Genomic DNA, 15,004 nt, shown 5'->3' with positions numbered 1-15,004 from the left:
TAACTATTGGGCTCTTGGACCTCTTTCCAGGACTGGTGGCAGTGGACCTGGTGCTTGTGCTTGACCTTTTCTTGCTGTTAGAGCTCATTGGGCTGTAATCAAGGTCATATTGTGACCCATCCTGTTCTTCATCCTGAAAGTCTGCATCTTCCCCATCCTCTTCCTCTTCCTGCTCAACTCCAGGCACAAATGAGGTCGACCCATCGACTACAACATCTTCAAATATTTCCTCAAGCTGATCAAGGTAGACAGGAGCCCCATATTGCAGTTTAGCACAGTGTGGTTTGCCCTTCAAATCAATTGCAATTTCACATTAGACAAGTGCAAACAGCCACACATTCTAAAATTGTAACTCCATGGAAATAAATCCTATGCATCTTACCTTCAGATTTTGTTCCCACCACCATTTTGGGGCAGCCACAGTACCATCAGGATGCTTGCCAAGCCCTGACTCCTTTTGCAGTGCTTTCCAAAATCCTAACAGGGATTTGAGCTGATATATTTGGTGCCTCAACTGGGATTTGTCATGCCTCAATCCAGTAGCAATACAAAATTTGTCTGCAATTATCTTATATCCTCTTCCAGACATGGTACCTTTGTGGCAGTTTCCACATCTAACTTGCTCTACGCACAAATCACACAACAAAGCAGTATTTCTTTCTGTCCAATGAGCTTTATCAACTTTCCTCTATTAAGAACAGGCAACACACATGCTCATATCAGCACTGGAACTAAAACAGGCACACATTGCACAATTGGTAGTACACTGACTGAAATACTAGTACTTCTGCAACAATCTACCTCATCGACATTAACCAAACCATGCAATCGATCAAAATTCCTTAGAGCCTTAGAGCAAATGTACCACATCAAAAACAATCTACCTATGCAATTCAACTCAGGCAAAGTTCCTCTACCTCAAAATTGTGTAGCAATCAAGAACAGCAAAGTTGCATCAACATACCTTAGAGCCAGGGAAGATAACTTCAACAACATCTGCAGCATTGTCATCGTTTTGATCATCAATGTCAACTACATTTTCTGCATCAACGGCCGCTGCTTCACCGCCAGTAGGTCGTGAACGACTTCCGCGGCCACCGCCAGGACCTCCGCTGCCGGCACCAACTTCAGGCAATGTACCACATGGGAACAGAGAGCGCGTTGCACGCCCTCCACCCCCTCTTCCGCCGCCTCCTCTGCCGCCGCCGCTTCCTCTGCTGCCGCCGGTTAATCTGCTGCCGCCGGCCCCTCTGCTGCCGCCGCCTACTCTGCTGCGACCACCACCTCGTCCTCCAGCACGAGCCACGCGTAAGCCGAGGGTACGGCTTTCGCGGCCCCGGGGTACTCCGTCACCGCGAAGGTAATCGGAGTAGGAGTGGATGTCGGGGAACTCCTCCGCCTGAGAGTTCAGGTCCAGGGCCTCCAAGCCGGAACGGGAAGCTCGGGGCAACTCCGACTGCGACAAGTAATCGAAGCCGCCGGGGGGGAATTGTGGATCTGGCTGGGGGAATAAATCCTGCAACCCGTCATCGCCATGCCCGTCCATGACCATCGGCCGAAGATTGGGGGCACGGTGGCGGACGCCTGGGGCCGACGAGGTCGTGGATCTAGGGGGTGGCGTGGGGAGCGGAGGGAGAGGATGGTCTGCGGGTGGGGATGGCGGCGGAAGGGGAGAAGGGGCGGGAGGAGAAGGCACACGAAGGGAACGACGGGCGGGAGGTGAAGGCGTCGACAGTGGACGACGGGCGGGAGGGGAAGAACGGCGGGAGTGAGGGGATGACCGGAGGGAGTGATTGGCGGCGCGACGCCAACGATCGGAGCGAGGGAGGTCCGCCGGGAGAACTTGAGTGCGGCGGGACGGGGGTGGGCGGCGAGACAGGGATGGCGGCGGGATGGATGGCCGCCGGGAGGAGTTGGCGGCGGGAGATCTGGCGGAGGGAGATCTGGCGGAGGGAGGGGGGGCTGCGGGAGGGTGCCTGCGGAAGAAGGACAGAGAGGAGGAAGCGGGCGGGCTTGCGGGGAGACGGAGAGAGAAAGGAGGATGCGGGAGGGGCACCAGGGTCCAAGGTGCATCCGGGACCACTATTACCACAATTTAGCACCAAATAGCACCTCTTTGGTGTGCTAGAGAAAATGGGGGTGCTAAACTTTAGCACACCCCTTTTAGCACTCCTGTTTGGGAGCTCAAGTGCTAAAATGTGCTAAAAGGTGGGGTGCTAAAGTTTAGCACTTGCTATCCAAACAGGCCCTAAAGCTTTTTAATTGCTAGTTGTTACTTAATTAAGTCCAACGTTTACTACAGTGAGCTGAAGTACGATTTATTTTTTGTTTTCTTTTCCATAGAAGCATTACAGTATATGGAGTGTAAAATATTAGTGTCGGTGCGAAATCTGGCTGACAAGTAATTATTTGTAGTTTTGCCGTGCATTAGATCAGATATGGTCTAGCACACAATAACTCAGGATGTACTCCCTCCGTACTCAAAAAAGTCGACGTTCTGGGCCTTTGGCCCGTTTTTACAAAGCTTGACGTTGTGCAATGGCAGGGTGAACTTTGGACTGGATTGCCCCTAGCCGACGCCGCCCGTCCGCTTCGATTGCCCGTCCGGCCGTCCGGCCGTCCGCCCATCTTCACTCCCCATTAATTGCGTCGCCTCGATTCACGCTGGCAGTTGGCTTCAGCACGCTCGCCACTCCTTCATTTGCCTCAGCATGATCTCCCATAGCACGCTCGCTCCTTCATCTTCCTCTCCACGCTCAACTCGCTATTAGAGTTCGTTGCTGTTCCTTGCCGCCACGAATGGATCACTCGTGCCGCACGCTCGCCATGACACTCGCCACACGCTCGCCGGAAGCGCGCCGCGCGCTCGCCGCTCGCTCGCCTGTACGCTCGTCGCAGGGCGCTCGCCTCGTGCTCGCTGCTCGCCGCGCGCTCGCCGCTCGCCGCGCGCTCGCCGTCGCGGCCTCGTCGGAGTCCGTTGCGGAGGAGGTGCTCGCCGTAGCGGCCTCGTCGGTGTTCGCGGACTCGGATGAGACGTTCGCGGACGTCGAAGAGGTGCCTGACTCCGTCGAGCAGGTCGCGGCCTCGTCGGTGTTCGCGGACTCGGATGAGACGTTCGCGGACGTCGAAGAGGTGCCGTACTCCATCGAGCAGGTCACGGCCTCCGTCGACATGGTTGCAGACTCAGTCGACATGGTGCCTGACTCCGTCGAGCCTGACTCCGTCGAGTCTCTATGCCCTCGCTGTGGCACGTTCCACGCTGGCAGTGTCTTCGGAGAAGCTTGCTACCAAGCTCGCCGGAACGCACGCAGGTGTGGCTGTTGTGGACTTCTACACGAAGATTACGATATGCCAGTAAAGTGGTTCCATCTAATGGACAAATTCGATTGCGAGTTCTATATTCCTGATGTGGCCAAACTTGAAATGGATGGTACTAGAATCAAGTTGACTGATGACGTTTTGAAGAAGGTGGAAGAGCATATTAAGAAGCAGCAAACAAAGAGCACTAAGGTACAGTACAACATCTCTCAATTTGACCATTGCAAACCTAAGATACACTCATCTAATAATTTGCATAAACTTGCATCTTCTAATTTGTTACAGGAAGACTAGCAAGTGATTCGGCTAGCAATGAAGCTTCACAAGGGATTTGCAATGGCAGCCTCTTTTCCCTCTCTAGTGCTTGTTTGTTCATGTGAGGAATCTTGATTTTGTTGCAACCTTTTACCTTCATTGCTTCCTTCAAAACAATTTGTAGTGTGACAAAGATCCTATTTGCTTTCTTTGGACAGTACTCCAAAAATGCCTACAAAAAACAGATTGTAGTGAGTAGAGTACTTTAGTTGTTCAAGATCAATTTAATCAATCGAATGGATGATCATTTACCTCTTGCACTGCTGGAATTAGATCTTTAATTGTCTTAGCATCTTTCTTGTATTGAATGGCTTGAATAGCTCGAAACAACCCCAAATCTAGAATGTTAAAATCTGGAGAATTGGGTGGTTGACATATAAGCCTAATGTCAAACCCATCTTGCTTTGCAACCGCACAAAAATGAGGATCATCACCTTCAAATGAGATGGAGCATTATCTTGTTGAATGAATATTGGCTTATTGACATCTTCTCTTGGCCACTTTGCTCTAATTGCGGGCAACACTCTATTTATCATGAAATCTCTTATCACATCCCTTGTGATTGATTGAATTGGTTTGATTACTTCCTCTCCACAAAGACGGTTGTGGCTTCCTCTAATAGCTTGTTCAAAATTGACTAGTGGAAAGCAACCTATTTTGCCATCAAACACACATACTCCATTTCTAAATCGTGGCCGAGCACATACACATAAGAACATGATCCTAGGGATGTAGTTCTTGTTCTTGCAAAGGCGGTGTGGTTCATCTTCCTCGGGTAGCAAGTAGTACCTCTCTGATTTTTGAGTGAGGTAGAACCACTTCTCATCAATAAACACAAAGTCAAACAAATCCTTGAACTTTGGATCATCAAGCAAACCTTGATCAATCATGTCAATGCACCACTTCAACCTAGTCTTCTTGTTATCATCAGTGAGGTAAGGTGTGATGCTACTAGAGTGGCACCTAATGAAACCCCTTTTCAAATACCTTTGTATCCTAGATTTGCTAATACCAAGTTTACTAGACACATCTTCTATGGTCATCCTTTGCTTGAGAGGAATATCCCGCAACTTTTCCAAATCTAGAGGGATTGCTTTGCGGCCACTTCTACCTTTCTTTAGATTAAGAACCACGACCGGAATGTTTTGAGAAAGTTGGTTTTTACCTTGCCTCCATATGCGCTGAACTGATCTAATTTTTACTCCAAATTGGTTAGATGCAATTGTTGTATCATGGTTGCCTAGTTTCCCATTTTTGCTTCTCATCAACAATGCTTGATACACTTGTTGTCTAACACGATCAGAATAGTCATTCTTCGGTTGGTGTAGTGGAACGGGAGCATCACCATCTTGTTCTAGCAAAACGAAAAAACAAGCTTTTTAATAGTGCAAAGTAGTCACGGCATGATGTAGTTAAAGGAAAAAACCAATCATTTTAATAATGATAACAACAAGCTTATTTACAGTCCAAAGTAGTCACGACATGATGTAATTATAGGGAAAAAACAATCATTTGCATGGGGTGCTGTTCATATAAATGAGAAAGGTTGCCGTGTAGGCACGGCATGACTAGTAAAAAAAAACAGCTCCAAATTAGGCACGGCATGACTAGTAAAAAAAACAGCTCCAAATTAGGCACGGCATGACTAGTAAAACAAAAAAACAAAGTGAGAGGACTGTACCAGTGAGGTTTTGTACGTAATCAAAGTCAACAGCTCCAAATTCATCTAATGGTAAGTTCAAATCTATTCCTGTTGAAAAGGAAAGACCACACTTAGAAAGGAAAATAATTTGCATGGGGTGCTGTTCATATAAATGAGAAAGAACAAACTGAGAAAGACACATTACCGTGGTTCTCATCTTCCAAAACTGGCTCGTTGAGATCGATGGGAAGGTTGCTGTCGTCATCTTCTTCCAAACGAACGTTTAGATCAAAGGCAGGGAAAAAAGCACTCATTGCTCGGTTAAGTGGACAGAGAAGATGGCAAGAATAGATGGTTGAGAAAGAAGGAAAGAGAGGCGTTTAAGCAAGCAAGCAAATGGCGTGGAGAAGAGAGAAAGCAAGTTGTCGCATAAATAAGCTAGTGGCGTGGAGTACAGGCAGCTCAAACGTCGGTCTTCTTATTCCAAACGAGCGCGAACCATCAGCTATCCGAGCGCACAGGCAACAAACGAAAATGAAACAAGTGCCAAACGAAAATGAAACAATTGCCCCGCGCGCATGCAAGACTGCTGTCCGCGCCAAGCGAAAATGCAGGCGCCGAGCAAAACTGCTGTCCGCGCGCGCCACGCAGGGCGAACAGTGCCATGCAGCGGACCATCGCCATGCAAAATGAAGTGGGCAACAAAAAAGGTGGGGCAGCCGGGATGCCCCGTGCGCATGCAAGACTGCTGTCCGCGCCAAGCGAAAATGCAGGCGCCGAGCAAAACTGCTGTCCGCACGCGCCACGCAGGGCGAACAGTGCCATGCAGCGGACCATCGCCATGCAAAATGAAGTGGGCAACAAAAAAGGTGGGGCAGCCGGGATTCGAACCTGGGGCGCAGCCCCGTGCGCATGCAAGACTGCTGTCCGCGCCAAGCGAAAATGCAGGCGCCGAGCAAAACTGCTGTCCGCACGCGCCACGCAGGGCGAACAGTGCCATGCAGCGGACCATCGCCATGCAAAATGAAGTGGGCAACAAAAAAGGTGGGGCAGCCGGGATTCGAACCTGGGGCGCAGCAATGCAGGCTCTGCGCACTAGCCAGTTGAGCTGGTTAACTTTCTCGTACAGAGAGCAAGCGCAACCATATTTATTAGGGGCAAAGAAGGAAAACTAACCCCTAATTAATCACTCCTTGGTTACCACAATCCTGTCCTAAACGTCAGGTTTTTTGGGTATGGAGGGAGTATACTAGTTCGGGCAACGCGCCCTACGTCCAGTCAGGGTTCAGTCGGTCGACTTTATTCCTGAGCCCATGTGCTCAAAGTTTGATGTCGGGTACAAACGAGAGGAGTAGAAGAAGAGGCGCCTGAGTCCTGGCCTCGTTCTCGTCTCGGTGGATGAGAGTGGCAGGAGCTCAGGCTAGCGCTAAGAGTGTGTGTGCGTGCACGCGAGAGTGTAAGAGGGTGTCTCTCTCGTGTCTCCCTAGAAGCAGTGGGGGTCCGTTCCCTTTTATAGTATAAGGGGACGGTCCTTACAGGTCGGGGGAGGATAATAGAGTGAGTGTACGGACGCTGCCTAGTCTTTTCGAATTCCATGTCGGTGGATACGATATGGCTTCCGTCCTCGGTCCCTGTTCTCCTTGTCAGACCACTACGCCATAGCGGGTAGTTTTACGACGCCACTGTGCGGACGTGCACGGGGCGTGGCGCAATACGGCTCCGCGTATGGCCGGCTGACCCGAGCACCGCCTCGTTATCTCCCCACCTGCTCCCTGGGCCCACTTCGGGTGGGCGTCCCCGATCGGGGAGATCGGTGCAAGTGGTACGAAAGTCCTCATTCGGGAGTACTCAGTCGGGGGCACTTTGTCAGGAGTACCCAGTCGGGGGCACTCAGTCGGGAGTACCCAGTCGGGTGCAATCAGTTAGGGTCGGACTGTGGCCCTATCCCCGGTTGGCTCCCTCCAATGGAGGCGTCTATCGGGCATACATCCCAGACCCACGAGTAGGTCCTGTGCGGCCCACTAAGGGGTGTACTCGGACAAAATTGAGACTAGGGGGCTACGCGGCAAGAAGCGTATCCCACTCGGACTAGTTAGATGTGCATATGGAAACTACTCGGTCTATACCGAGTAGAACTCTGTGATCGTACCTGACTAGGATTCAAACTTGTAACCCTGCCCTCCCGAGTATATAAGGGCGGGCAAGGACCCCCTCAAAGACAACTCCTTCAGCACACCCAAGTTCAATACAATCAACTCACAGGACATAGGGTATTATGCGATCTAGCGGCCCGAACCTGTCTAAATCATGTCCCTTGCGTCACCATCAACTCCTTGATACTCGATGGTCCTTACCGCACAAAAGACCACCTAGGGTACCCCCTAGGCAGGTTGCCGGTCTAAAACACCGACAGCTGGCGCGCCAGGTAGGGGGAATCGTCGAGTTTCTCTGCGCGAGTTCGATGGCACCTGTCGTTATCAAGCCTGCTTTCACCTTCGAGGCATGAGCAACCTTCGTTTTTGGATCCTGGCTCTGCATCTCCAACGGCGTTGGATCATTTCAGCGTCAAATCATCAACATCCAGGAGAAGAAATCTCTCGACAAAAGTCTTTCTCAGCCGAAAATAGAGGATTCGTTCAGGAAAAATCAAAACTTCAAAAATCAACAACACCGAGTTCGACTACGATGCGGACTCGACCCCAGTTCGGACTAGTCGCTCCCAGTCACTTCACAAATCGACTTCGACTCCAAGACAGTTCCCATACGGACTCCGCAATACAGCCGAGGTCTACCAAGGTCTCCTCACTTGAACTCAAGTCGAACACGGGGAAGACAAGGACTGCGACTCCAACTCGGACTACGTCCCAGAGATCCCGCTATCAGGACCAGCCCAAGGTCTGGTAATAACTTCAACACCGCAAGGTAGATTCGTTCACTGGCCAGGAATGAGACCATCTCTCCTCGCCCGCGACTATGAGTCACGCCTCGTCGCTCATATAGACAACCTTCCGTACCAGGAAGACGTTCCACTCACTTCAAGCCGCAAGGAAAGTTCCACGAAAATCGCAACATCAAGCTCTGGAAGCTACTACCCAGACAGAGAAGTCTTTGTCATTACTCAAAATAACAACGCGGGTACTAGCCAACAGAGAACCCCTCGACGGATAGCACAACTCGACAATGTCTTAGAGGACGAGTCATCAGCTAACGCCCCACAAGATGAAACTTCCAATCAAAGAAACCAAAGAAGGATGCGAAATATTACTCGGGCTGAACGCCGACAAATGCTGGCTACAAACATTCCCATCACAAACCTTGAAAGAGCATTTGACGCAGTACAAGCTCAAGAGCACAACACTCCACTCGCAGCAATTGCCTCAATCAACCTTATATCAACTCTCATAGCTCGAGACAGAGACAACGAAATGATAGCTCAACTTGCGCAGTGAGGCAACGGACTAATTGCACAACTCGCAGAACAAGCTTACAAGCTACTCGATAAGGAATCACCAATCCCATCTGTTCCTCGCAATTCGGCTCATCGAGAGGGCAGTAGGGGTGCTACAGTCAACAATGGCTTCCATGAAGCACAAAGGAATCACAACGAAGTAGTCAACCGACCAAGGCAACACAGCCAAGAACTGAGCAAACACGAAGCTCCAGAACGACAAAAAGATGTTGGAGAGGTCAGCTGCACCAATTTCGCAAAAAGTCCTCGCCATATCAGGAAAATTCATGAAGTATCAAATTTCAGCGACCTACGGGAAATAATCAACAGTCGACACGAGCGAGAAGTCGACAACTACAATCACTTTCCTACCTTCACAACTCGGGTAATGAGAACAAGACTACTCAAAAAATTCAAGCCAACAGGAATCACTAAGTACAACGGCAAGCAAGACCCAATTCAATGGCTCCGATGTTACTCGTTGGCAGTCCAGGCAGCCGGAGGCAATAACGACACCAAAGTCATCCATTTTCCTATATGCATGGAACCCGTGCCTCTAACATGTCTTGAGTCACTGAAGCCTAGATCAATTGACTCTTGGGAAGACTTGACAAAAGCTTTCACCAATAACTATGCCGGCTCCATGACTAGACCAGGCAAAAAGATCGACCTCAATCAAATAAAATAGAAAGAAGGCAAAACACTACGCGACTACTTACGACAATTCTTCGAAAAGAAGGCCACTATAGTCGACATTTCAGAAATAGATGTATTGAGTGCTTCCAAAATGGCCTCTATGATCTACGAACATACCAAGACTTCGGCAGACGACGACCAACCACTATCAAAAATCTCAAAGTCATGGTGCAACAATGGGCAGATGAAGAAGACAAAGAGCGAGAATGGTTCGGCTCTCATCACAACCGCGGTCGCGACAATAACAACCATGACCAGGATAGGAATCGACACAGCGATACTCGAAACAACTTTTCGAGTAATCAAAATCGCAAACGGAAACCTGACAACACCATTGCTTCCACGACTAACTCAGGGAAGAAGGGATCCTGCAAAAATGATGACGGACCAAGTTTCACTGAACTACTCAAAAAATAGTGCCCATGGCACCCAACTAGGAAACACTCAGCAATAGACTGCTACAGCATGCGCTGAGAAATGCAAGATTTGCCCGCACCACCACCTCTCGAGGAGTGCAACAAGAAAAAAGATAAAGGCAAAAACAAAGTCCATAACAACGAAGAAGGAGAAGGCAACTTCCAGACCGCCTCCAAAATAGTCAACGTCATCTTTGGCAGAATCCCGTGTACCGCATCCAAGCGATCCAGTAAACTGGTACTTAGGGAAATCATGGCCATCGAACCAACTCATCCAACACCGCTAAAATGGTTAGAGGTACCCATAACCTTCAGCAGAAGGGACCAATGGACAAAATTCTCAGAACCAGGTCGATTTCCCCTAGTACTCGATCCTGTCGTTGCAGGCTCAAAACTAACAAAAGTACTCATCAACGGCGAAAACGGACTCAACGTCATTTTAACCAAAACACTAAGGAAAATGTGTCTTCACGTCACAGACATGCTCACTCCAACAGACTTATCCTTCTACGGAATCGTACTAGGAAACGCAGCCATACCACTAGGACAAGTCATCCTGCCAGTTACTTTCGGAACCAAGGAACACTACCGAACTGAGTACATTAGGTTTGAAGTCGCCAACTTCGAGACCTCTTACCACGCCATACTCGGGAGACCAGCTCTGGCTAAGTTTATGGCTATACCACACTACATTTACTTGGTACTCAAAATGCCAGGACCCAAGGGAGAACTAACGCTACGAGGAGATTTACGGCGATCCTACGAGTGCGACACCGAAGCAGTGGAGATTGCCGCAACCTCTCAAGCACCCAGCACTATGCAACAAGTTTTCTCAGCTTCAAAGAAACTTCACCCAACAGAACTTGAAATACCAGAAAACAAGTCCGGGCCTCGTGGTAGGAGGGATCGGCCGTCAGCAGGATCACGGTTTTGGCCTGGCTGTGCGTAGCTAGGCTGGCCCAGGCATACGTTCGTTGTTATGCCCCATACTAGGCAAAGTGCCACGGGAAAGTGGTCAAATTGAAGACTCTAGGTCTATGAACCCGTCAGGAGCCCCCAAGCCCCTTTGGAGCTGTGTTGAAGCCCCATGAAGGGGTTGTCGGTCGGAATGTCCCGTCATGGGGAATCACACACACAGGGGTGTTGTTTAGTTTTGCTCTGTTTACGAAGTGGCCGGGCCACTTTGGGGGATCTGGACCCATGTTCGAGACGATAAGGACGGGCTCCGTGCGGAAGCCATACCGACACTTCGTGACCCAATACTTTCGCCTTGATTTTCGACGTACGGTGGTCGAACAGTCATCTCAAGACCTGACACCTTTAATGTGCGGACGCTGAACTGTCCCCCTGCCGGAGGGCATTTTTCTCGCGCGTCCCTGGACACGAACCGTAACCGCTCCCGGATCTTGGCCATTTGCTCGGTCCATAAATAGGGAAGCATCCGCATTCGGAGCCCCCAAGACTCGGGTTGTAGATCCCATGGCTTAAGTTGTAGATCCGATAGGTTTGAGGCTCTTGCTCTTTGCCCTAGGTGGCTTTGGCCGCTCCTCATGATGCCATAAGATCTATCGTAATAGGTGTTCTACCTCCTTCTTGTAGTCTCCTTTTGTATGCCCGGGCGCCACGATGCGAGAAGAACTCTCGTAATGTGGATCCGTTGTGCAATGAGGGGCTGGATGAGAGGACGAGGGCACCGCCTCGGGAGGAAGGAGGAGCACGACCTCCTTGTCCTCCATGCCGCGCTCGTACCTTGGGCCGACGATCGTCGGAGGTCATCGTCCTGGTCAGGCATGTGCATTGTTGTGGTGGTAGCGGAGATATGTAGGCATCGATGGCTGCGTCCGGCCTCGAGCCAATTTGCCTAGGGATCCAGAGCGCAGTTCTTGTACTCCCTCCTCGCCTTTTCTTCCTGTACCAGGCCACCATAGAGAGAGGAGAGAACTTTGCGCAGCTTCCTATGCTGCCTGGGTTCCCTCATCTTCCTCGCCCCCTGGCGCCTCTCGCTTAGAAGGAGGAGATTGGAGAAGATCTGGTGAGGATGGGTCGGCAAGCGAGGTTTTGGGCGTAGCTTTCTTGCACGGCTTACGCTCTTTTTGTTTCTTTTGGTCCCAAGTTGTAGGGTAGTCCCTAGGTTACTCACACGCTTTGCGTGGCATTGTAAGGCCTTCGGGCTCCCGTGTTTGCACGCTTTGCGTGATATTGTAAAGCCTTCGGGCTCCTGTGCTCACATACTTTGCCTGATATTGTAAAGCCCTTGGCTTATGTTTTCATCTTAATGAGAAGCTCACCTTTCATGCGCGATTCTTGTGCCCGTCGCGCCGTCGAGGTGGATTGTTGTCGGGACTTCCGGCGTTTTTCCCTTTGTTTTTCGCGTTGCGTAGGGTATTCAAGGAGGTTGTGGCGCTCTAGCCCCCGGGTAAGTACTGGCACCCAACTCTTGATGGGACGTCTAGCAGGGGCCGCAGGGGCGCGTCAGATGAATACTGACTCCTAGCTCTCGAGGAGATGACTGGCGCGGACTGCAAGGGTGCGCCGAGTCGTGTTGGGTGTCCAGTTTCTGGGCACTCACTCGTAGCATGTATTCCGCTGGGTTCGCGTGAACGGACCCAGTGGGTCTAGCCCCTGAGCCTGCGGCTGACTAAGGAGTTGGTCGGAGGCTGAACACTTCGACGTTTCTTTGACCAAAGGTAAGTCAAGCGAACGCTGGCGCTTTCCTCTCGGGGAGGGGATCGACTGCTAGTTCAGTTTCTGCCGGGTGCGTGCGAGCGCACCCGGTGGGTGTAGCCCCCAAGCCTGCGGCCGACATGAGAGTCGATCGGAGGCTGAACACTTAGTCATTCTTTTCGAGGGTGCGAACCCCAGTGTCCCCGTCCATCGGGAGGACGTGGTGTTAAGTCGGGGTGCTTGCGTGTGTTCGTTTCGATCACGACTTGAGTCGTTGGTCACATCCCCAAGTCGGGATATGGCGACCCGAGCCCCCGAGTCATGTTGGGCTTGGTCGGAGTCGGTCAAGTTTCATGCGTCACCCTATCCGCGGTATTCGTGACCGGAGGGGCTGAGCTAACGTCGCTTGCCTCAATGGCTCGAGTGACGCACTCGGCGAACTCGCTAACGGGCACGTCCGAGTGGAATCCGGGTCCGTCGTTCATGACGGGGTCGGAACAACCCACATGTGGTATTCCACTGCTCCTTAACCCACCTCCCGGCAGATGCCCGAGTCGTTCTGGGGACCAACTTAGTTGGCCCGCTAGCCTCCCCTCGATGGAGATTCTAAGGACGTGGCTTGAGGTCAGGATCGAACGAGAAGGTCAAGATGATCCTGTCCGCTTCTGAGCAGGTCGGGCGAAGGCCGCTGGGGCTTCATCTGCGTCTTCCCTCCTGGCACTGTTTGACGTGAGGCGGCCTCGAGCCCTTCGCAGGCCGGTCCTTGAACCCCGGTTGGTCGCAGCTCATATTGAATGAACCGCTATTGCTTCGTGACGCGACGCAAAGCATTTGAAATGCAATGATTGCTTGTATGGGATGTATGCATGAATGAATGCATGCATGCATGAGATGGTTGAATGAGTGAGTGCTCGTTTGCGGAGTGAGTAAAACGGGGGTCGGCAGGTTACCTCGATATAACTTTCGGGCATCACCCTAACCGCAGTTTCTGCAACAGGAGGGGTTAAGCTGACGTTGCTTATCTCGGCAATTCGAGGGATGGGCTCGAGTCACCCAAAGTACGCCCGAGTGGAGTCCGTATCCGTTGTTCGTGATGGGGTCGGTCGCGCCCTGCACGTTAGTGTTCCCCTGCTTTTACCTGTCTCCCATCGGGGGCTCAAACCGTCCGACCGACCCGAGTGCCTACCGGCCTTGGTTCGGCGGCGGTTCCGACGGTGGGTCCCTCCACTTCTTCCGATCAACCCAAGTGCCAACTGGCCTCGTTTCGGTGGACGTTTCGATTGTGGGTCCCCCTGCTCTCCTGCCTCGCAAGCCAAAGGGACGCTTACGTGCGGTTACGCCCCGTTTTTTGCAGCTTTGCTGTAGGAGTAGGTGGGCCCAATTCGGGTCGCGCCCCGTCGCGTAGGGACGCATCCCGTCGGTTGCGTCCCATCCGCCAGGGCTCCGCGCCCCCTTCCCTATTAAACAGGGGGAGGGGCAGAGGTCTTCTGGCCCATGCTTTCACCTTTGCTCGACTGTTGCCGCTTCCTCTTCTCCTCTTACGCCAAAGCTTCCTTATGCGCCGTAGTGAGTTCCAGAGAGAGGACGCTCGAGGGTGAAAGTGAAAGAAGTTTTACAGATCCGTTCGCCGCCTCCCATCGCGCGATGTCGAGTTGGAGGGCGTCCATCGTGAAGGAGGAACTGCTGGAGGACTTTGCGAGGAAGGGACTGCTGCCGCCTAAGGCGGTTGCGGGTTGGAGGGCGCCCGTGGCGGGGGACGTCATCCCATGACCCGAGCCTGGTGAGGTCGTCTCCTTCCTCACCTTCCACGAGCGCGGGCTTGGACATCCCGTGGATTGGTTCCTACGCGGGCTCCTCCACCATTGGGGGTTGGAGTTTCAGCACCTCAATCCCAACGGAGTGCTGCATATCGCCAGCTTCGTCATCGTTTGCGAGGCCTACGTCGGGATAGAGCCGCACGTGGACCTCTTCACGAAGTTTTTCTCCGGGCGAGCCTGGTCGGAGGAAAAGGGGAGGCCGAGCCTGCCAGCCCCGGTTGGGGGGTTCACGCTTCAGATGAAACCCAAGGTTGTGTACCCGCCGTACACCCCCAACGATTCCAATAGGGGATGGCACAGCGAGTGGTTCTACATCTGGAACCCGGTAGAGGCGTTGTTCCCAGAGTTCACAAGAGGAAGGCCTACGAGACAGGACCGCTAGGTGTGGGGACCCGCTTCAAAGCAGAAGAAACACATGAAGGTCCTTGATCCGGCGCTGGGGCAACATGTGGAGGAGGGCCTCAACGGGCTGCGGGTCTTTGACACCTTCATCCGTTGGTGGATCGCCCCACTTGGGCACAGGGTGCGGCCAATGTGGAAGTATTCCGGCCCGTCGGATCCCGATCGCGTGTCGCCAGCGGAGCTGCTGGAGAAGGAGATCAAGTGTTGCAGTTTTGGGCTGACGCGACCCTCAGTGGAACGTTGGAGCCCTTCCAAGCTGGAAGGTGGCCTAACTTCGTATGTCCCT

This window comes from Setaria viridis, chromosome 2 (assembly GCF_005286985.2).
Source record: "Setaria viridis chromosome 2, Setaria_viridis_v4.0, whole genome shotgun sequence".
NCBI classification, from domain to species: Eukaryota; Viridiplantae; Streptophyta; class Magnoliopsida; order Poales; family Poaceae; genus Setaria; species Setaria viridis.
The sequence above is the reverse complement of the archived record's forward strand: the minus strand, read 5'-3'. Positions refer to the sequence as shown.